At 38.4% G+C, this 23,981-nt stretch overlaps 1 protein-coding gene and 1 long non-coding RNA gene across 2 annotated transcripts in view; both read right to left on the minus strand.

Annotated features, from left to right (window-relative positions):
- The window catches only part of magi3b (membrane associated guanylate kinase, WW and PDZ domain containing 3b), a 144,830-nt gene that overhangs the window by 85,031 nt on the left and 35,818 nt on the right, over positions 1-23,981 (minus strand). The gene's annotated exons all lie outside the window — the stretch shown is intronic.
- Positions 923-9,331, minus strand: LOC106913698 (uncharacterized). Its single transcript, XR_001417403.2, has 2 exons — positions 9,023-9,331; positions 923-8,801 (listed from the first exon to the last, which is right to left on the minus strand). It is a non-coding gene; the product is annotated as an uncharacterized LOC106913698 (long non-coding RNA).

Raw genomic sequence — 23,981 nt, forward strand, 5'->3', positions numbered from 1 at the left:
GGGGTCTTTATCTTGTTGCCTTGCAGCTCAGGGGTGTGTGCCAGTACGATGTGTGCACTTGTTGGGCACGATTACAGGTGTAGCAGAACATACAATTTACAATAACCTGCAATCATGCTGGAGAATAGGCAATACAGTGCTGGTCAGTTTTGGGGATTTTATTAAAATCTTGGCTGAACATTGGAGAACTTCTATGTGAACTTTGACTTCATATTGTTGGTGTTTTGTGTAAATCTGTTTAAATGTTAATCAGTTTTTATTGGATGCATTGTGTTCTTTTCTTGATAATATTTAGAAAACAAAAAGTCCCTTTCTAAAATAAATAAACTAAGTTGATATTTAAAATATTTGTCTTACAATTTAAATGCCTAAACAATAACAATGGCTGTAGAGGAGTTCACATGTCCACTTGACCGTTTTGTTTAGTTTCTTTTATTCAACAGGCACTTTAGACTTGTCACTACAAGACAATCTCAACTGTATTCTGACGGCTGCATTCCACCTGAGGGAGGTCCTGCTTTTCTGCTTTTCTGCCGGGTGGCTTACTGTCATGACTGTCTTGGGACAGACTTTGAAGATGAGGCAGCTGTGCTCTCCATGGAGAAGGACGGTAGAAGCAGATTCAATTACCCTTCAGCATTTATTGTTGCTATTTTCTATTTGACAAAATCTGAAGGTGAATTTATCAAAATTATTGTTTTAAAATTAAATACCTCGTCTTGACCACACCACCTCCTAACCAGCTCCACACATGCTCACACTTGGTCATCCGCATCGGTGTCTCTTCCCACTGCCCACTTGGGTGGAATTTTTCATAATTTTCCAGGAGGCCGAGGTACGCTTTTACATCGGGTTTAGTTTCACTTAAACTACTGCAGCACAACATTAGAAAACCTTTCAATGACGGTGTTTTTCATTTCACTTGTGATATAGGCCCATCTTCCTCTCATTCGGCTCCCATCTCTCTCTGATCTTTAGCATTTCAGGCAATGTCATTGTGACCAGTGTCTGCATCTGCCACCGTGAAATTTTGTCCAACAGGTTAAATATGACATTAGCATGAAAAATGCAAGTTCATAAGACTTGCAATATATTAGCCAAGAATTATTGCTTCCTTTGCCATATGAATATTTTACAACTCTTTGTGGGATATTAATATATTAACGCCATATTGTGCAGCCTTACTTTAAACAGTAAAACCATAAACATGCTGTTGTCTCTCTGACATCTTATTAAAAAAGATGTTAAAATGTGGGAACAGTCCGACGCGTTTGCAGTTTTGATATTGTGACTGTTTAAAACGTTTGTATATCTTCTGGTCGGGATTGAATTCAGTCTTGTTTCATGCTCTCTCGAATCCCAAAATCTGCAGTCCTCATTTTCACTGTGGTGGTGGTGTGTGGTGTGGTGCTTGTGTACGATGTACCATCTCCTCCGTCTAGTATCTATCTGGTTTCCAGCAACTCATCTACTTTGAAAATACAGCTTCAGACTCACTTATCTTTACAACACTGCAGAACTGAAAATTGGGCCTAACCACAAGCTATACTGGCCAAAGCAGCCCGCTTATTTAATGGTATTCATAAAGGCCAAAAAATAACAAAGAAATACACAGGTACACACACACACACACACACACACACACACCCACACACAAAACAGCGAGTGTCTAAACACACTAAAACACACCCTTAAAGCATTGAGCCATAACGCTTGCTTTTTGTGGTAATTGGAAAACATTTTTCTGTACTGAGGATAGAACCGAACTCATTTTTATGACTTAAGTTGAATCTGAATTTATTATTTTCTCACTCTCGATGCATGACCTACTTTCTCTCTTCCTCTCTCTCTCTCTCTCTCTCTCTCTTTCTCTCACACACACACACACCGTACAAACACACATACATAGACATCTGCTATTACAGCAAGGTGCGGCATTTCTCAGCGTGTGTGCGTCACCTGTAGACGGAGGCTTTCCCATTTGTGAAAAGAGAGAAGTACATGCATGCCGCCCCCGTTTTCTGTGCTACCAGAGAAAGTAGCTGTGTAGCTCCCGCAAGGCCTCTCCTGGGACTCAAATACATGCTTATATACACACCCATGCGCCCACACAACACACACACACACACACACAACTGGGAAAAGGAGTACTTAATATTGCCTTCAAAGCTTCCTTACTTGCCTGTCACCCACATTTTTCTTCAGTTGCTAACAATAATTGTGGCAAAGTCAGGGTTTCTGAGAGACAGAACAGAATCAAAAAAGAGAAACAGAAATGAAATATGTTATTTGATGTCAGAATCAAATTGTGCATTAAAGAAGAGCTTTAAAAAGTCTGAACTGACTAATTAAAGGTCGATGTGTAATTGAAACAGAATGATATTGAAGTTAAAAGGGTTCTTGTCCTTGATTCGGCAAAATATTTCAAAAAGGCATTCATGGGCACTAACGTTAAAAAAGCATTATGTGTATGGGATTGCATATGACTCACAGTTAGTCTAAGAGAGAGTAGTATTAATGTATAGTATCTTTACATAAACTGCAACAATATTGAACATTCAGTTTTGACGTTGCTACACAAAATGCTCAACGCAGGTCTTATCTTTTTATGTTCCTTGTACCACATCCGCTCATATCTCCCACCTTCCTCTCTTTAAGCAGTGGACCATGACATTATCCATCCGTGACATTATCAAAAAAAAACACACACACACACACCCACCACCAACCCATCACCATCAGGAAAGCCATATTGGCTGTCGCTCTCTACAGGGACTCAATTTCTTTTCGTTTTTTCAGTGATCGTCTTCTACAAATGGAGAAATGACAACAAAATGTGTGGTATCTATTTGCACTGGTCAGAAAAAAGAAGAGAAGACGAAAAGAGGTGTCACGGTTGAGTAAACTGAAAAAAAAAAAGCTCACCTCATAACTAAGAAGCAGTGACCCCTGCAAATTCACAAATTTGCTGGCAAACAGTTGGAGTTTTTTGAGCTGTTCTATTGTTTTGGAAGAACCACTACAGGGAATGGCAAAGCCTGCATGAAGAGGCTAAGGTCAGCTGGCATCTGCCAAGAGGTCACTACTACTGATCTGACCTATGAGATGTAATATTTATGAAGACAAGTAATGTCATTCCATTCCTGCAGTCAGAACAAGACATCTGTGCCTTTTTGCACAACGAGGTCAAGGTGGAACTGTTACACCTTTATTATGTGGGGAAAGGTAACAAAACCAAGTCATCAGCTTGATAGTAACTCTTACAGCACAATCAACAGTTCTGAGTGCAGAGACAATGTTCCCACATTTCATTAGACCAGTAGTGTCCAAACTTTTGGCCAACATTTTTGTGGCCAAAATTGTCAAGTTGAAAACACAAATAATTAACTTTTTTTTATGTATATTATTCTGCTCAGTAACAAATAACTATTTTTGGTGAAATCAACAAAAAACTGAATTTTGTAAATCAGGAATCTAGATCATAGATATCAAACATTAAAAGGCTCCTGCAAAAATAATACAAATGTCAGTTTTAAAATTTGTTTGAGTTCCTTTTTTTATTTGTTTGTTTTTATTATTATTTTTCACTCCAAAATTAATATGAATTTGGTTAACAAAATATATATTTTTTCCCTGTCTGATATTTTATTTATCTGTGAAATATATATATGACAAGGTGTCCATCTGCATCAGCTGCCTGTGCTTGCTGGCCGGATATGCTCCAATCCAGAATTAAGGTTCAGAATGTCACATATGGCCCCCAGACCACACTTTGGACATCCCTGCATTTGACACTTGATGAATTCTCTGTTAGTACAATAATAATAATTTGCACTACAGACAAAAATGTCATTAACAAAAACAATATCAGTATTGCTATCTGTAATTTCGATAATAGTAATAATTGCTGCAACAACTGCTGCAGAAACAGGTGCCATCTCCAAACAGAACAATTTGTTCAGCTAAACATAAAAAACACTTTGGTCAAAGGTTGAGGTGGAGCTCATCAATCTCTTGAAATGTTGTGAAAACTGTGTTTAAAATGCCAAATTTAGGTTGCAGTCTGCTTATATTAGGACAGGAAAATAAAAACACTGAAATAAAACATTATTAGAAATGTGGAATGACATAATATCTCTGTTTCAGATTTTTCAGGTGATTTTTAAATTTTCATCAATCACAGAGTGAATGTAGGCCAAAGAACAGCATGGTGCTGCAGTCATTGCTGTTGTGAGCTCAGTCTGTGAATGGAATATGCAGCTAGATCTATGATTATTTTCCAGGTCTTTCAACATTAATAGCTGGAGCTTATAAACATCTGTAAGAGTCAGAGATACAAGACATCTGATTAACAAAGATAACATGATTCATTCTCTGTGTAGATAACTCCCTCCGTGCTCTGCAGTACTCTACAGAAACCGAGAATAAAATACAGGGAGGATCAAAGATTGACCATAGAGACGTGGCTCCAATGTGACTGTCTTTGTTATTATCTGCTGTACTTTGTTTTGTTTTGTTCCATACATTAAGTCTGTTTGTAGTTTAGGTCTGGTTAAAGATTTTAGTTCCTGTTTTACTTTGGTGATGTGACTAATTCTAGTTTTGAACTGGAACCTTTTAAGAAGAAAACCCCAATTACTAACCCAGCTTAATTCCCTCACCGATGAATACTATAGTAGCCAGACAAACATGCAAATACTGAGTCTTTGTAGCAGTCTACCGTAATGCCACCGTGGAGTATGTTTTACATGAGTCACAGAGGCTCAGATAGCTCTGACCACTCAAAACACATATTCTGCTCAGGTGGAGAGTAGAGCAAGAAGTTGTTCAATCAATGAAAGGAAGCCATCGACGATGTTCCCACTTCGAAGTCACAGAGGACATCTTCATCAGTAAGCATGTGTTGAGCAGCTGTGAGGGTCGAGAGCGTACTCATTTTTCCTCTGTACTCTCAGGCTCTCACCGGAGCAAACAGAGGAGGCATGGTCCTTGACGAACAGACTTTTCTGCTCACAAATAATCGTCCTATACTCTCCCAGGACTATGCTTTTTCTTTGTGGAATCCTACGTTTTTTCCGAGGATGGCGTTGCACTTTCAAGGATTGGGAAAGATTTTATTTTTCATTTCAGGACACAAAAATATCCAAGATGCCTAGATTCTCCACAGTGACATTCCTTCTTCACATGTACATGCAATGCACAAACCAATGTTTGCAGGTATTTTATGTAAACTTCCTTAATATATCAGTATTTTCAGGGGAAATAACTACTTGACTACATGCTTTAAAGACGAACAGATCAAGCACATCCTTTCACATTCAAGTCAACTTCAGAGGAAAATCTTCTTTCATTTTATGTTGCACTCTGACTTACTCAGATTTTAACTTCTGGGGTGCCCTGTTACCATTAGAACCTAAAATATATTCTTACAGTTAGAAAAAGCAAAAAGCCAAACCAAAAAACCCAGAAATAAGGCAAGCAGACAGTCTGCAAGCTTCAAAAAAGTATTTCTTGTACTATTTTTCTGAAAACCAGGCAAGAAAATGATGACACATTTGGACACAAACAGACAAGCAAGCATGATATCACCTACGCTACTGTATCCACACATCACACCTCAGCTTGTAAAACACTGGCATGCTGTTTGAAAACACAGACTGGAGCAGAGCTATGCAGCTCTGTTTGGTTATTGTAAACTAGCCAAGGTGAGCTACGACAGGAAATCATATTGAGAGGGTTATTTTAGTTTGCTTATTGTGCAGTCTTTGTTTTAAAAGTGCTATAAAGAGTGATGGATTGAATCGGACCAGAAAACTAGGAGGATGGTTAAGTGTGGGCTCCCCGTGGAGATGGCACAAGCTTGAGCTGATAATGTGTGGGTAGAGAAGAGGCCGAGAGATTTTCTTAGGAAGTATTTACAGCCAGATTTGGATTCACAGTTCCCCCCATGTAAATCCAGGAAAATCCAAATTTGTGCAAAAGCCAGGAAGATTTGGCAGAATCGACAATGAAGAAGAAGCAGAGCAACACAACACAAGTTAATGTGACTAGCTGTGAAACCCGTCGAAAAAGATTCTAAATAACCTCCTTCTCCTTTTGCCTTTTTAAAACCCACAAGTCTTAGCTCCACAAACACCCTAAAAATAATATTGGCCACAATACAGGATATGACACAGCATCAGATTTTTTTTTTCCTGGTTTGCATTCTCATTTATCTCCAGTGGAAAGACAAGCAGATACTGAAATTCGAAATCAGAAATGAACCAGAATCAGTAACCGAAATTTAGTAGACTTTGTACGTCTTGTAGTTGGGCAAATATGGAGTGACTACATTTATTTGAGACAATCATTGGTGAACAAAAAGACAGGAAAAATATCAGAAAAATTGCTGGAAAACATGACATTTCACGTGTGATTTAACTTTGATACATGCTGGGCTGTTATTCCAGTGTGACTAAAACCCCCCAGGCACATCTTTTAGTTTATCCACGTATGAAATTTTAATTTGGCTAAGTTAATCTGGATATTGGTTTGCAGTGTATATTTTTAATTTTGACCTTTTCCCTTTTTCTTACATTTTTCGCTATTTAAGTCATTCAAGCAAGGACATTAAACTTACATACCTGCTAATACCTGTGGATGTTGCAACTACTGACAAATTTAGGTGGAAAAGGTTCGAAATATGAAACCCATCATTTATCAGACCTCTGATAAATGATGGGCTGCAGACAACATGAGAACAAAACCAGTGAAGGGATTCAACCTGAAATCCTCTTTGCCGAGATAAATCATAAATTGAGTGAGAATTCACAGAAAAAGGACAGTGTTTCTCAACAATAGCCCTTTTTTCTCCCTGTGAACCATCATTAGGTGAATGAGGCAGTCTGCTTTTGTAGCTGAAGTGAAACACAGACTGATGGCTCACTGTCCCTGTGTTGGTTGTGATTCAAAGCAGTTAATACCAGCTGTCTCAGCTGACCAACACATTCTTCACTGTCTGATTCACCACAATCAGAAAATGTATTAGGCTTCGTCCAGCACATGCACTACTTCCCAATAACAGATGTCTATTCAGACTGTGAGATTTATTCCATCTGCCATTTTAAAAGAGTGTAATGGAGTGATTAATGATTTTTTTTTAAGCTTGTGGTTTTATGAATCAGACATTTTTAGCCCATTTTACTTTATAAAACCCATTTACAGTATACGACCATGTGTATGGGAATGGCCACAATGCACATAATACATGTCAAATTTTGATTGTTCATTTCTTCCATCGTCTTCTTTCTTTTATTATAAGCTCATATTTTATCAAATGATCTGGTTTGCCACAGACAGTACTGTTTGTCATGCTGCGGCGTGTCCCGGCAATAAAGCAGATTGCAATCTAAAGGGTGCTTCAGTCACCTGCTTCCAGATGCCACACATTTGCATCACATACATCAAACTCAACAATCCAGGAAAACAATCTGATACAATTTAATCCCCCATGATAGTTTTTTGTTAAAAATAAGGTGACAGATGGAGCACAAGCTAAAGGTTCCTATGCTACTCCTGCAGCTGCAGGCAGAAATGTAAACTGAATGATTTTTGCAGATGCCCGTTGTTGGACTCTGTCTGTATATCCCAGGAAACAAAACAACAACTTAGATTCAGTAGGACTTTTAAAAATTGAAAGCGATGAATTTGAAAAAAAAAAAAAAAAACTGACATTGTGAGACTGTGAAGAAGATGTTAACCGTGCTTATTGATGATCTCTTTGGGTCCCTCTGAATTGAACTCTCATTGATCTCTCAAGCTTATATGTTTTATGCAGTTCAGACTTCAGACGCGAAAAAAAGATGAGAACGTTCTCAGCAACTTATATTTTTTGATCTACAACATAAAAAGCTCTAAAGCTGAGAAAGAATTCCTCCGAGCACCAAGGAGAAACTTCTTACATTATATTACATGGAAAACAGCACAGGATTTGGCTAAAACAAGATAAAAAGATCCCGCCTGATGTGTGAAATTAGAGCTATATGTTTCATTTATGACTTCACAGCAGTAGGTGACCTCTCTCTGACCCTTTCCTTGTCGCATCTGTGATTCAGTATGGCTACAACAGATGCAAGTGATGTAGAATGACAGTTATCGGTCTGGGCACCTAACGCATTTAGGGCAAAAAGGTCACTGGCATCTACAGAAGCACCGTCTGCACTATGTAGCCTGAAGGAGGGGCTGCAACCGATATAAGTATGAAGCCTTAACATCTGGTACAGAGAGTAACATTAACTGTGTTTTTAACTGGAAGTGTAGCACTATTTAAAGTGTAAAAGGACTGGATGGAAAAAATCAGAAGACTAGAATTCATCTGCTGGAGCTGTTGTCAGTAATCAATAAAACAATACAAAAGAACTACTTTCAATACCATGTATTAGACAAAAATTAAAGTTGACAATGCAAGACAAACATACATAGGACCAAAAAATAAAAAACAAACAAAAAAATATACACAGTACTGCGGCCGTCCTTCATTGATTTGTGCACAACTGGTATTGATTTCCCCGCTGGTCAGTCCAAAACCTGACCGACACACATTCAGAAGTCCATGGTTGAATTATCCGGATATTTAAGTTGATAATGTCCCAGCGCAAGTTCTTTCGGATGAAAAGATGAGTAATGGAGTGTGTGCCTGAGTGGTGAGATGGAGGGGGAATTGATACAGACCAGACCAGGATGAAGTGATTCTTGGGGCTCTCCTGGCTCCAGCCAGTTTTCAGAAGCTCGCCATCTTTTACCCTAAAAAGGGATCACCTGGCCTGTATTAAAATAAACAGGACCAGTAAATTTCCAGCCGGCTAGTTAACTAGAGTTTTCAGTTTCACTCAGAAATAAATGCAATATATCTAATCTATCAGACCAAATGAAGAAACATTTATCTCATCATCTTAAAGAAGTTAAATTACAACAATTGATCACGATTAGCATTAGTTACCAACCAACATGCTAAATTCAACAAAACATTGTGATCACTACTCACCAATTTCAATAGTAGTTGGGAGCATGGCAGCTTCAAGGCTCCAAACTCACTGGATTTTTTGGATCTACATGATTTTTATGTTGTAAGGTTAAAAAGTGCATTACAAACAAAAAGATAACTGATTGTTTGAGAACACCAACCTGTAGCTCCTTTGTCTCCAGCTCTCCCCCTCACACCTGACTGGGGAAAGCTGGAGCAAGCCTAAATAGTTACATCAGGTGTGTCAATTGGCTGCATGCATTGTGTGACTGACTGTCACTCTAACCAATGGGGCAGTAAGGCGGGACTAAGAGCAGTTTTTCCACCCTGGGTTACAGAAGCAAAAACAAAAATGCCTTCTGACTTAAAACTTAACCCATTAAGACCTGAGAAATTAGCATTTTTTCCAAGCTTACCTGATATTTGCGGGTTCTGTTCCACCTGAATTTTCCCACTTGTGGGACAAAAGGTTGTTTCTATTCTATTAAATTTCATGTCTCTTGCAATTTTCTGATTAGGTCAAACAAATGCAAAGGCATAATTGAGTGCTTAGGCTGTTACCTATTTATCAGGCAAGTCAAAAATTTAGGTACAAATCACAGGGGGAAGCGGGGAACTGCAGGATGGATGCAAAGCTATTAAACATTAGGACGATGGCACAAAGGACAGACTTTTCATGATGTCCCAAGCTAATATAAGGCTAAAGATCACTACAGAGCGTTTTACACTCATTTATTTTACAGGACTTCACTGCATAGGACTGGATTATTGTATTGGTGCCACTGGTGAACTGGCATAAATGGACTGCAAACATTACATGGCCCCCAATAAGTATAATCTGTTTTTTTTTTTGTTTTTTTGTGATATATTGAACTGAGAAAACAAATGGAAATTAAACAAATCTCTAAGGTGTATGTTAATGATTTCATATATACAAGTAATTATGTATGCTTTTCCCAGACAGTAAAAGCACTGTAGAGTTACTGTGAGCTTCAGTCCTCGGTGGACACGGCCCTGAATGTTCAAGGAAGTACTGATCACTTTTCTCCGCAATCTCATATTAAGTGTAATTACCTCTCTTTTGCTTTTTAATTATTCATGTTGGTGCAATAATTAAGAGTAGTTCAGTGGGACACTCTCAGCTCTATTCCCACCTTATCATACTCTAACTTCATTTATGTTGAAATGGTCCTGGAAATCTTGCACTGTAAGCTTTTCCTTACAGTGTACTTTTAGAGGCTGCTGCATTTTTTTAACACCTTGGAAGTGAACTTTAACCTACATAGCCTCTTTTCTTCCTAGTCAGTTTGATGCTGTTCAGTTTTATCCATATGCCTGACATAAGACTTAAAAGCTTTTCTTGGGACTGAGCAAAAGAGTTCCAAGGTGTCATCTCATAATTTAAATAATAAATGCCATTTAAACTTAAAGTACATCAGAATTTCGAGGCTACAAAATGTTTGATAGCCATTCAACTTTTGAGGAAAGAAGCTACTGTTAACGTTGAGACTTTAAATCTAAAATCTAACCAATAAATACATTCAAGACGAGAAGAAACTGTGTTTTGTTTGGTTTAAGTTATCAGTGTATGCACCATTTGATGATAAATGTATTTTGTTTTTACATCAATATTCTACCTTTTCTACTTTTTACAGTTTCCTCCAACAAGTCGATCAAGACGTGGCTCAATGATCAAAACTTACTTTATTAAATGTACAAAAGCACATGTTTTCAATGAAATGTTGAAAGTCATTACAATCCGCTACATATTTTTGTCGTTTTTCTTTTTAGGAAGAGGGCATGGAACCTACATATCTGCCCTTGACTCATTGACCATTAGTACGGTCAGGACTTGGAAATAAGCTTTTTCTTACTCTCTTCCATCAATGTGGAACTCTGCAGCAGGATCTGAACCTTTCCACTTTGACTCCTGTTGGACGATTCAATTTCAATCCTCTTATGAAACTTGCTCTTGTTTTTGGCTTTTTTAATTGAGTAAAATTTGTTAATTGCTTGTTTTGTTGCTGTGTTTGTAATTGGTTTTAATCAAAAACAGGTTTCTCTTGAAAATAAGATCTTGGATCTCAATGACTCAACCTGTAAAATTAAAGGTCAAATAAAAAAATGAAAGTAGGCACCATTTCAGTCCATTAGGATATTATGGGTTTCTAGAATACCTGCACCAAAGTGCATCATGTCCAACACACATGGAGATAATCAATGCTGGAACTCATTCAAGTCACTGAATCTGTTTTCTTTAGAGAGCAGCAGACGCTACAAGATCTATCAGCAGCCACCTGTTTGGTAACTGGGAACTACATTCACTGATATCTAAATGTTTTGAAATGTGGCTTCATGTCTGAACTCTCTTTGCAAATTACCTTCAGTCTCCTTAAAGCATCAAAATGATTAGACTGAGCATGCAAGTGTAAAATACCACAGGAACACACGGTCTCGGTAAAATGTGCAGAAACTTACATGCCACTGGGTGTGTGTGCGCGCGTGTATGTGTGTGTACTTTTCTTCAATCATTCATCCTATCTACTTCAAACTTGGCAGGTGTTTTGTTTAGACCTGAGGAAGTGCAGTGGTGACTCCAAAGCTGCGTGAGATGTTCAAATATTTTGGCTCCGAGTTGTTTTCTGGCACACTTTCTCAGACACCGCTTCCTTGCATGAGGAATAGCTTCACAGTGGTTGTGATCTCTCCCATCATCAGAGAAACCTTAACCTGAAGGGGAAACATTTCAGTAAAGTTCCAGTTGCAATAACTTACCAATGTAAATTTTGGTTCCTAATGTCTTTTTGATTATTTCTGTTAAAGCCTGAAGAAAACTGCCACATTTTTGAAGAGAAGTCACACAAAATCTGCAATTTCTTCATTTTTTTTTTCTTGCACATTTCTACCTCACAACCCTGCTACACCATAGAAAAGTTTAACTATTGATTGTCACTGAAGTTGGTATGCGAGTGGGAGTGAGAGGATGAATGAGCATCGGAGTCAGACAGGGGTGGAATGAGAAGAGCAGGCAGAAAGATGCAAGAGACACAGCTAATGGGAAACAGCAGCGCAAGCGCCTGCTGCTCAGAACCCAGTCCATTGAAAAAGATATATCGTTCTCACAGAGGAAAGCTGCAGGATGCCTGCCTTGTTAGCCAGACAGGCAGCAGGCTGGATCCCAGCAGCCTCTATTGCATATTCATTCAGTCTGATTAATAGATCTAGATTCTGGGGGTGTTGTGTTTCTCTATATGTTCTCAGTCTTTCTTAATTCTCCACAGAGAGAAAGGGATGTGCATCTGGTTTATTCAATGAGCCAGGAGGGGAGCTAAACTCGCATTCTACACTTGCAGCTAATCACAAAATCAATGTTTTTCTCTCCCTCTGCTCACTTGCTTCAAGAGCATTCTGCAATTCAAATTGAGATCATTTATAATTCTAATATCCTTACAGCTTGGATTGTTTTCCCTCTATACACAACTTTAAATCTTGCGACACCACGTTGCTCTCTGCTTCCGGCTGTAACTCGGTGCAAATGCTCAATGTGAATGTTTTATTCGCACCACACTTTGATTATTTGTAATGATAGCCCATGGTTTTCTCGTGGATAACATTTCCACATCAGCTAACAATGAAAAAAGCCCAAACACATTTTTAACAACCTGAAGTTTGTGGGATGACAGAATGAAACAGGCCTCTGAATAGGTTACTTATTTGGTTTCAATATTTTTCGGAAATCTTGCTGGAATTATTTTCACGGAGAAGCTTGCATTTATCCGCACTGCTACATTCATGACATCATTCCCAGGAAAAAAAAAAAAAAAGAGAACATTTAGTCACAGACGAATGAGCCAGAATAACAAATCCATTTTCAAAACAATAAGTCTGCAGTGTCTTTGTATTCGAGGCCCCGCAACATCTCCAGTCACACCAAGCACCAGGAGTTTTTAATCATTCTTAGAATTTTTTTTTTTTTTTTCCAAATACGAAGCTTACAAACATCTTAAGAAAAACTCTTCATGCTAAACCAAAGCATCAACTCTAATTAGTGAGATGAAGCTCTTCTGTTGGGGAGGACCCAGGCCAGGCAGACTCCTAAAGGCAACAAACTCTTCTCAGTTCATCTCTTAGCTCCAGTAGTAACAGTTGACCTTTAGACACAGAGCTCCTTTCCTTGAAGTCTTGTCCCAGCTGTGATATCGCCAGGAACATCTAATTAGTCTCAAAAAGCTGTTTTATCGCAGATGCGCCCTTAGTTTCCCCAACACTGTCTGTAACCTGTCACATTCTCCTGTGTTCCTCACAGTCTGTTGTTTGTGTCTAAGGAAACATGTTGCCCAAGTGACCCTGTGACACGAGCAAAGAGTCTTCTGGGCATTCAACCAAGTCTCCCTGTGTTTTACCTCTGTGGATCACCAGGTGTGCTCCTGGTCTCTCAGGATCTGCCAAGGTTCTGCTTCAGTCAAAGAGTAAGCGGGAGCAGCTATGAATTTAAAAGCCAGAAATAATTTTTTTGTAACAGTGCCCAGCATAACTTGGCACATCCACAAACTACAGGGCGCTTGCCGGGTTCCGCAACAGGAACTTGAGTGTTGCAGATGTGTCAGAAAGGCTGAATCTTGTGGGTCTCATCCTGCGACTCTGACAGTCTTTTGGGCTTTGCACTTCACAAGCATCAGCACTTTTAAAAACAGAAATCTTTAAGCCTTTCCTTTTAGACTCCCTGCAGTGGCAACATGGTGGGTACATTTGCTTTTCCACCAAGCACCAGTTTTCCATTTGTAAAGGTAAACAATTGCTGTGCAACACTAGGGGCATGCAGGGAGAAAACAAAATGAAGGAAATAAATGCAGTACGAAAGGATAAGCCAGGGGTACCACAAAGAGAAGGAATCCATAAGAGAGAAAAGAACAGGACACAGGATGAGTGACAAAACCTTATTGGATTTATTTGCCTTGCTCGACTTCTCAGATGAATCTCATTCATTATTGCTGACAGCGAGGGGAGCACACATCAAACAAGAGCACAGTAGAGACGAGCATCTTTTTCTTCATAATGAACAAGATACAAGTCCTTGAGTATTGTAAAAACCAGAAAGTTCACACACATAACACTAAAGTTGTATTGTGATAAAACATGAATGCCCATGAAAAAAAAATTAAAAAAATCTCAAAAGACTGCATTTTTACATTTCCTTTGTGGCAGGAACCTTAGCCACAGACTAGAGCAGCGCATTTTCAGAAGACCAGCTCAATTAATGAAACTGAGTTACAGACCTACATCAAACATCTGCCAAGGAACAGATGCACACAACACAATGTATATGTTTTAGCACTTCAGTCGTGTAGGAACAAGGTCCTAGGTAGAATTAGACAATCTTAAGTTAATTTGTCTTTATAAATAGCCTGTAGGTGTGAGTGTGTGCATGCATGGTCCTGTGAGTCTCCATGACACAGACTGGTAAACTGTTTACTATGTCTTTCAGAGTCTTAAAGGGGATCCATTATGCAAAACTGATATTTTGCAATATAAGTTCCATTTCCTCTTAACCAGTAATGTCAGCATGAGTTACATATTGTTCTTTTAAGTTACATTTTTGTAACGTCTTACTTTTTAATAGCTCATTTCTCAAATGTTGATATTTCACATGCATATGCTGTAAAAAAAGAGTAAATTTCACAGAACTCAAGGACTTTCCGACACCGTTTCATATGGTTTGATGAAAAACAATGGCATGTTTTAAATGAAATAAATAAAAGCATTTCAATCAGAAAAGAAATGGAAATATCCTTCCATAAATTCCCTTGAAATATTTGTGGGAGAAAAGGCATAATGTTCCTAACAGCAACCAGATGTTCAATTGTTGGTAGCAGCACCTCTTTCAGCAAAGTCTCTTAAAATGAGACTATGATCCCAGAACTGCTGGCAATGAACCAGCATTTATTTTCTCCCATGCACTGTTGCAAAAGAAACAGACTGTCCTTCACGATTCAACGTGAATCAACATTCAGCAGCACAAGCAGGCAGCCAGCCTTTGGGTCTGCCAAGGAAAGCATAAACTTAATTAAGACCCATCTTACAAGGTGTGTGTGCGTTGGGAGGCCGGTAATGAAAGCCTAATGCAAGTCACAAATTGGTCCAACAAGCAGCTAAAACAGATGCCTGTGAAGAGTGCCGTATAGCCCCGCAGGGGAGAGTACGGGATTTCACTGCTAATATAAAGAGATAGCACATTAAGCAAGTTGCATGCTCACAGACATCCTCTAAAGTACAATCCTGGGGTAAGTAGCGCACCAAAACAATAACTTGCAAAAAATAATTTATTTTTTGGCATGCAGAAACAAATTGCAGACTTTATAGTTGGAGAATGATCACTCAATACATTACCATTGCCTCCCTAAAAAAGGTTAGTGTGCTAATAGGTTAAATGACCAAGAACTGTAAAATGCTTATATCCACTCAGTGACAGAATCTGCAAATGATCTCACTTTACAAGTCAACAGGGATTTAGAAGAAAGATCTACATTCAATAAGAAAAAACAGATCCAGTCTCACAGAAGGGCAAGATTACACATTTTGCTGACGACTGAAGGAAATCTTTACTTTAAAGTCCCACAGGTCAACATTACTTGCAGCTTGAGCACAAGGCCAACATAGAGTGTGAAAGTACAGGAAATAACAGTGATGTTCAACCCACAGTCGCCATGGAAACATCAGGTCGACGTTTGCTTCCACACAACACCCGACAACAAGCCCTGCAAATAATGACGCTGATGTCAATTTTGATTGTATTACATTTCAGGGGAATTCATCTACAAATAACAGTGAGTGATGTGGGTATAAACAAGTCAATCCCAGATACCAAGAATACAGTCTTGCAACATTCAGTCATGAATACCGGTAGGATTACAGCTCATGTTAGACACAGAATAAAAAAAAATACTGAGCAAATTACAAGGGACAAACATCTAATTAAAGCATTTTAAGACAAGCACAAAACAATTCTCCAGTTCATTCATCTTTGCTTTTTTTTCTCCCTAAAATATTGCACCTAAAACACCAATTATGTTCTAAACTGTACCTTGTAAGAAAAACAGAAGAACTCAGAGGACATGACAGTTCTCACGGTTTTCCTGGCCCACCGGCTAAAGTAATCAATGCCAAATCATTACAAAGACTAAACATCTAAGTAAGCAACATGAGGAATTAAACAAACCTGTTCAGACCCAATCACAATACAACACGATAACATAGTGTAGATCCACGCCCCAAAGTTTAGGCAACTGATTCAAAAACATGCTCAGAGCATGTGTTACTGTCCATGCAAACACCAACAAAATATTCCTTACGTTCATTGGTTTGCATAAAGCATGTATGTTTGCAGATTTTGCATTATGATTATTACTGTAATACTATCTGAAGGCCCTCAACATTTGTACATTAGATTATATTCTAGCTCAGGACAATAACTGCAGTAAATCCCCTTTCAGTTGTTTGACATTTAAACAGCAGACATGTGCTGAGCATTGTATATAAAACAAAGGACTGCTACGGCATTTTTGCTCTATAAAACAACTCTGTCTTAAATATTAAGCTGCTTCACTTGGGTTACAAGACTAGAGAAAACTAGTATGCAGCACTTCAGGTCTGCATAGGTCCAACTTGATATTACATTTAATGGTCATTAAAACAGCTGTAACAATAACAGTTTGACAATGTCGAAAAGGAAGTTAAGTTGTTAATTGTTGTATTATCCACCTATCTATCCATCTGTCCATTCAGCAGATGAATCAGAGACTGAGTCTGCAAGCAGGATAAATAAACTGGAGAATGAGTGGAGTGCAGCCCAGTGTAAACCCTCCAGAGGCAGCAACAATAACAGAGACAATGTTCAGAATTTAACTTAATCCAGGCCAACACATCCCTTGTCTACACACTTTAGTGCAGAATCTTCTTCAGTCCTCTAAGGTTTTGTACTGTTTTTACACCAACAAGACTGTATATTTGTTCAGCAAAGAAAGCCAAAATCCTTTAAAAAAAAAGCCATGCTGTGTAGAGCAGAGTTTTATCTAAAATTTGTTACATTTCCTTTTTAAGGAGGTTTAAAATGTTACTGGTTTTGTCATCATAATTAATCTGATTATTGTCATGGTGATTACAACAAAGTTAAATCAATAAGAATTAAGTCTAAACGATTAAACAGCTTGACCCCTAAATAATAAATGCATCCAAGCAACAGCTAGCCCGTTTAAGTTGCGTAATATTTGGATAATGTTTGGACAAGTTTTCACTCACAGAACTCGAACGTGACAAATTTACAAAGAAAGGCGTTGAATGTCTTCCTAAAGTCCAATTCAACGCCAGAAAGAGCTGGGAATCAACCCTTAAAACCTTAAGCGAGAAGACAACCACTTAACCTCTCAGCCACAGCTGTCCCACCAAGTCATTTTGATTAACAAGCACAGTGTCACATCTTTATGGAGAGCCCTGGGTGAGCTTGTCAGGGAGGTTCAATTTGTTGGAGCAACATTTATTGATGTTCTCTAAAATAAAATTAACTATTTCTTTGACTTGTTTGTCCAACAGATTTCTGTTTGCTCATGTCAGTTTTCATGGCAGATCTGCCGACCCATGACATTATGAGAATTTAAGAACTAATGAGTCTTACCGATATATTCTGTGATGTTACATATGTTTAGGAGATATTTCCTGTTCTGGGCATAACCTAAATAATTTATGTTTTATTTTGGCACATGTTGGTTTTGAGTATTACAAAGATAAAACCTATGTTAGCCAATCAAAGTTCTTCAAAACAATCACAACTTCCTATTAGAAATTAAATAGTGCATTAGAAAATAAAATTACTAAAAGACAAGGTGATGTCAATTACAAATTATGTCAAAGCAAGTATGTGAATATACTTGCACATCATTTGTTGCACACTCTATTGCGTTGAACCCTAAATCTTCATTATTCCTGGTACACACTCATAGTTTTCTCAAATCTCCACTTTGCTCATTGTTTTTATAGATAGTTACTTTTAGTGATATTAATCTGAGTTTTCATGCGGATGAAAGCCAAAAATGAATAATTTTTTTTCCCCCCCTTGTATGCTACTTCATGCTGTTCATACAATTTTAAGTAGCTTTAATGATAGACCAGAGATAATGACTGGTGATTGGAGTTTTCTCTGGCTGCATGCTGCTTACAGTTGTGTGTCTCACTCTCTTGTTGCTGTGCACTGCCAGGCAGATGGCTAAAGGAGAAGACTACTGCTATTTCCCCAAGCTTACAAGAAAAAAGGTTTTACAGTAACATTTACATAAAAGTTATTATACTGTATAGATAACATTGTTATAAGTATAATAATAACTCCAGTATGCTGTTTATAAAACAGTTTCTTAATAATGTGGTACCATGAAACCATAGTAATATTAGTCAAGGTCATACCACCAGGAGATTCTCTCACTTCTTCTGTTTCGCTTTAATTTAATAAAACAATCTTATTGTAAGCAAACCACATCTGTAGCCAACTTTTTTAATTATTAGTGGTTAGGAAATCTAGAAAAAAAAAAAAAAAGTTCCTTCTCAAATATAGTTTCACTTCTTTTTCTTCTTTTCTTTTTTTTTTTTTTTTTTTTTTTTTTGCAGCAAACACTGTCAGCCTAAATTTAAAATGCTCTTATAAGTGTGGTAAGGCTGTGGTTTCCATGGTAACAGCACACTCCTTCAGATGTGGAACAGAAGAAAGGGAGACATCCCAGGGCGTGATTGTAGCCTCTTATGGTAAATGTAGTGCATCTGATTTAGAGGTTTAATAATAATCAGGCGTTGATTATGGTGTGTGCATAATGAAAAGAGGGAATATTAAATAAATCTCTGCTTGAAAGGTTCAGTAAACTAGTGCTTTAGTAACGGTGATGAACTACGTAAGTGGATTTCATGTAACAAATCTGTCCCAATTATCATTGCATTTTCCTAGTCAGACATTTCTATACATGTGTACATCAAATTGAAGAAACCATGTTTTGCGAAAAATAAGTTTTCGGTAACAAAACAAAATAAGGAAGCTGAGTGGCTACATTTTGGTATGCAGCTGAGTGGTCAACATTAGCAGCAAACAGGGTTGCAGCTTTCTCCATTTCATAAATATTACAAGAAGTGTTTCAGCTTTTTTTCACCCAACAGAATAAATTCATGGCTATCCTGTGTCCAACCTAACCAGGGTCAACAAATGATTTGAATTTCTGGAAGAGACAAAAAAAATTAACTCTCAAAAACAATGTTTAAAAATATCCGGCTATATTGGAACTGTAAGGTGCAACAGCTAATAAGAGAGCCAGTAAGAGAAAAGTGAAGTACTTCCATGGTTATTGTTTGCTGAGTGGCTGATAAACCCCATTAAGGTACGACTGTTTTGGCAGGAGCTGTGAGTTAAGGCCGAGCAACAAACACTGCAGAAAAAGGTTGTTTGTAACCTGATGCAGGTTGCCTTTTCATCTCAGCTGAAAGAGAGCGCAGCTTTCTGTCCATCCTTCCTGTCAAGCAGCAAGAAGTCTAATTAGGTAGATGACTCACTGGCACAGTCCTTTGCGTACTATAATGAAGCCAAAAATCTGGAGCTCTTCAGCACTGGAACAACACAGGCTGCAACTTATTAACACCTCCTCGTATAAGAGCTCAATCAATTAAAGACAAGATATAAAAAAAAAAAAAAGAAAAAAAATATGTGAGCTTCAGGCCTAATTGAGCAGGTAGGTGATGACAAACAGACATTTAATGCCCTCATATGATGAGCTAGAGGTGAAGAGGAGATATCTTGTGAAGTGTCAGCAGGCTCCTATCAGGGCTGATTAGATTGAAAGCCAAAGGCTGCACACTCAAAGCGCTGTTGACAAGTACCCTAATAGCTTCAAATGATAGTCAGACCTGCTGGCTGAGAGAGCGATTAGTGATGTTGATGATGATGGTCTTCTTTCACTGAATTCACACTGACCTGGATGAACAAGATGAAGAGGAGCGTCATTAGAAACAAGAGCCGGAGATCAAGCTATACCTCTGAGTTACTGGTTCGTCACAAGGAGCAGAGCTGAAAACCAAGTACGTCTTACTAAAGCACATTCTTTAAATAATGGAGGAAATGTTCATAAAGGTGATCTCTTGACAAATGAAGTAAAAGCGAGGAGAATCAGTATTTTTTACGCTGTTGGTTAAAGTGCTTTCTAAAGGTGCATTCACACCAGCTCTGTTCAGTCCAATTTAATGGAATGCTATAAGTTCCAGTTCTTTTGTGGAGGTGAGAATGTACATTTGAACTCTGATGTGGACCAAAAAAGCAAACTTTGGACAGCTTACAAACCTTCATTTTGGTTTGGTTGAAGTGAACTCAGGTATGTTCAAAAGCATATGTGAATGCCAAGTGGACCGGAGATCCCAAAGCACAAAATGAAATTCTGGGTAAATACAGCCAAAACGAACACAAGAGTCTGGTGCTAATGTTTTTCTACCAAAAACAAAAAAAGAAATCGTAGAGTTGCTGAAGTAATTTTTGTGTACCTTTTGCGAAGCAAGAAGTGGTGCTCGGAGTTTTCTTCAGAAGATTTTATGTCATTTCCTTCAGTGGTTCTTGGTGCAGCACCACCACAGGCGAGGGGGTGAACTGACTTTTCAAAGGGTTTAGTTCACTGTGCAAAGCGAACCCCAGTAGCTGAAAATGTAACAAGTGCTGCAATTTTGATCTAGTATCAAACCGCACCTACCAGACTATCAGGTGTGAGAACACCCTACATCTTATTAAAACAGTTGTTCTCCTCTCAGATGTCTCAGTGGGGAAGGCATTCACTGAATGAATCTGGTGTGCTTACATAGTTTAATAAAAACAGCAAACACACTCATGGTGGAAGAACTGTCCTTTTGTAATTCATGGACATAATGCATGTTTTTATTTATTTATTCATTTATTTTGCACTAGTGGCCTCTTTTTATTAGCAGCTTGACTGGAAGAAGTGCAGGGAGAAAGGGAGGACATGCAGCATGTGGATGGCCAGGGTCACTCAACTTGAAAAATACAGGAGAGAATAAGATATTTAACCCTTTAAACTGAGGCTTGAATGGGTCAGTTACTGATATCTTTAAAAAGTTATGGTTTCTAACGACAAAAAATTAAACCATTCTCATAGTCTAAAGTGTATTTGCAGAGATGTCTGAGAACTTTTTCACAATCAGTTTTTCACAATCACGTGTGCTACACAAGCATGAAAGTGGCATCAAAGTGGTATGGATTTTTTTCTATTAAAGGTAACACTACAATTAATCCAGTTTGTCTTGCTTACACTTGAGTTAAAGCATAGATGGGGAAAGGACAAATTCCCTCTACTTCACCATTTTTTGGGAGAATTGTACTGCATCAGAAAAAAAGTAAGATATTTTTACTTTTCAAACCTGGATAAGAAAGTACTGAAATCTAGAAAAACTGAACTGAGCTCAAACTGAATGTATGATCGTCAAGGGCATACAGGGGGATTCCATTAAACATGTAACAGTGGCACCTTAAAAACAACTACGTATGACATTTTCATAATTACTTTAATGCTTAAATTTACTTTACTTACTTAGTTTAGTTCTTTGGTTTTCACAGAGAAGTAAACTTTTCAGGGCAACCTAAGCAGTACTCCAACTCTAATAAACTCCAGCTGAGTTTTTATTTGCCCTTTCAGCAGATTATTCTATGTTAGGAGTTTTTTCACAACAATTTCACGGACTTAGCGCATTACCCAGTGTACTGGCAACTATAGTTTTAGAGGGAATTACTAATGGATGAGAGCGAAACTAGTCACTGTGGCAACAGCATACCTCAGTTTCACTTGTGTTGCTCCAAAGGAACACGCTTTTTTTTTCCTCCCCAGAAAGAATGGCAATATTCATTTCAGGTTCTTACATTCAGATCTGCAGAGATTCCTACATTTAAAAACACACACAGGAGATTCCAGGCTGTCAATTCCCACCAACAAAAGTGTCTATGTCCTCAGCAGCAGCTTCCGTAGGAGGATTTTCTTCATCATAAAGCTGGCTCAGTATGGACAGGGAGATGCTCTTTTCCTCCCAACACAGCCTAGCAGTTGCTGCTCATCTAATGAGATTAAGCCAAGTCGTGGAACATCGACTCAAGAGTGGATGGGACCAATTAGTCTGCTGTCTTCCCCTAAGAGACAATTACCACTTCTCAAACGTGTCAAACTACAAGGTAATAACAAACATGCTGTTTAAAAAATGAGAAAGCTTTTCATGACGCAACCTTTTCACCAGACATCATGCCTCAGCAGTGTGGTCGGGGTTACTCGAGAGAACGCTGACACTTAAGGCAAAGATCCAATGATAGGCTCTGTTTACTCTGTATATAGGGGGTATTTGCAATGTTCAGATTGGCCAAGCAAACAAAGCAAATACAAAGAAAATATTCCTTCCTCAGACGTGTAAATGGCTACATTCTGAGTACTGCAATAATTTAATCTCAAGGCTGAAAACTTAATACTTAAGTGGGCTAGCATATCTAACAAAGATACAAGCAGTAACAGATCATTGATCATTTGAAAACAGAAAAATTCACTAATCAAATATGTAAAAGGTCCTCATTTAATCAAAAGCCAAAATAAAATAACACAGCATACTACTTTCCAGATCTAAACAAGCTCTACCTGAGGCTATAAATAAAAAATGAGATATACTGTAGTACTTTTTTATGTTGCAGATGCACGAAAAAAATAAATCATTATAAAAAGAATTAGATCAGACCGATAGAGAAGGTAAAGGGGAAAAAAACAATAGAGCAAACACCATCAGGATGTGTTAAAGACAAAAAATGTCCTTCAGTTCATAGAAACTACTGAAGCTGAACACCGTTGCACGACTCCTTTATGCCCCAGAGACTCCATCAAAATGCTGTCCTACTTTAACAACTCTGTCAAACTGAATCACAGACCTGTGATCAATACCCACAGGTCTAATGCATGTGCGTCATTTTGAATAAAGAGCTGCTTTTTAGGACGTTTGCGGCATCAATAATCCGTTGTAAGTATCTGTGTCATGTGGAGCATCGATCACATTGAACAAGCCAGGTCTGAACGTGTTGAGAAATATTTATTCTCCTAATTGATCGATCAGTCTTTGTTGTTGTCAGAACACCTGTGGTCCTGCGCTTTGGTGCTGCAGACTCCAGCAGCGCTTCAAACTCATACCTTTGCCTCTAGAGCAAAACTCCGCATGGACACCAAATCGAAAGACTCACAGCAGACCTAAAGCGAGTGGGTGTTTCTTGGTAAACACAGGTTTGTGATAAATATATGCTGGGGATGTGTGTTTTTTCTAAGTGTCGTTCTGGTGTTTTTAATAATGTGATGATGCAACTGCGTCTGAAACTTCATCCAGAGAGCCAAGTCAGTCACACCTTTTTCAGCCTGTTTCTTGGAGTCTCTGTGTGTATCTCTGCTCCTGTGCTGCCCTCCCACTGCTCGCAGCCCCGGCTTTGCTGAATAGCAGATACAGGCTCTCAGCAGGGCTGTGTGTGGTTTCAGTTTAACCAGGCATATCTCTGCCAGCACTTCTTTGACTGTGGACATCACTCACCGCCTCAGTCTAAGAGCCAAACCCAGCTGCTCTATTCTGAGCCGCATGCATGGCTAGCCTGTCTGGAAGAGTCTGATAGCCTGACACAACGCCGTCACTGCTGTGTGACGTACCGTAGGAGAGACCTGACAGATTTATGAATAAAGTTGGGATCCATTTGTTGGAAGGAAGACTTCTTCTGTTTCATAGTCCTTGTTTATTGTTTATTGGGATGGCTGCGCCTACATCACTGCCTTGACTTTGAAGTACATGCATATAAGTAATTAGTTATATTTTAAAAATTACATTCATGAATTCTAAACATTCAATTCTTTGAAAAATAATTTGCACCCCATGAACGTTTTGTAATAGATAGGTT

This window comes from Poecilia mexicana, unplaced genomic scaffold (genome assembly GCF_051168715.1).
Source record: "Poecilia mexicana isolate PSO_F unplaced genomic scaffold, ASM5116871v1 scaffold_5, whole genome shotgun sequence".
In the NCBI taxonomy this organism is placed as follows: domain Eukaryota; kingdom Metazoa; phylum Chordata; class Actinopteri; order Cyprinodontiformes; family Poeciliidae; genus Poecilia; species Poecilia mexicana.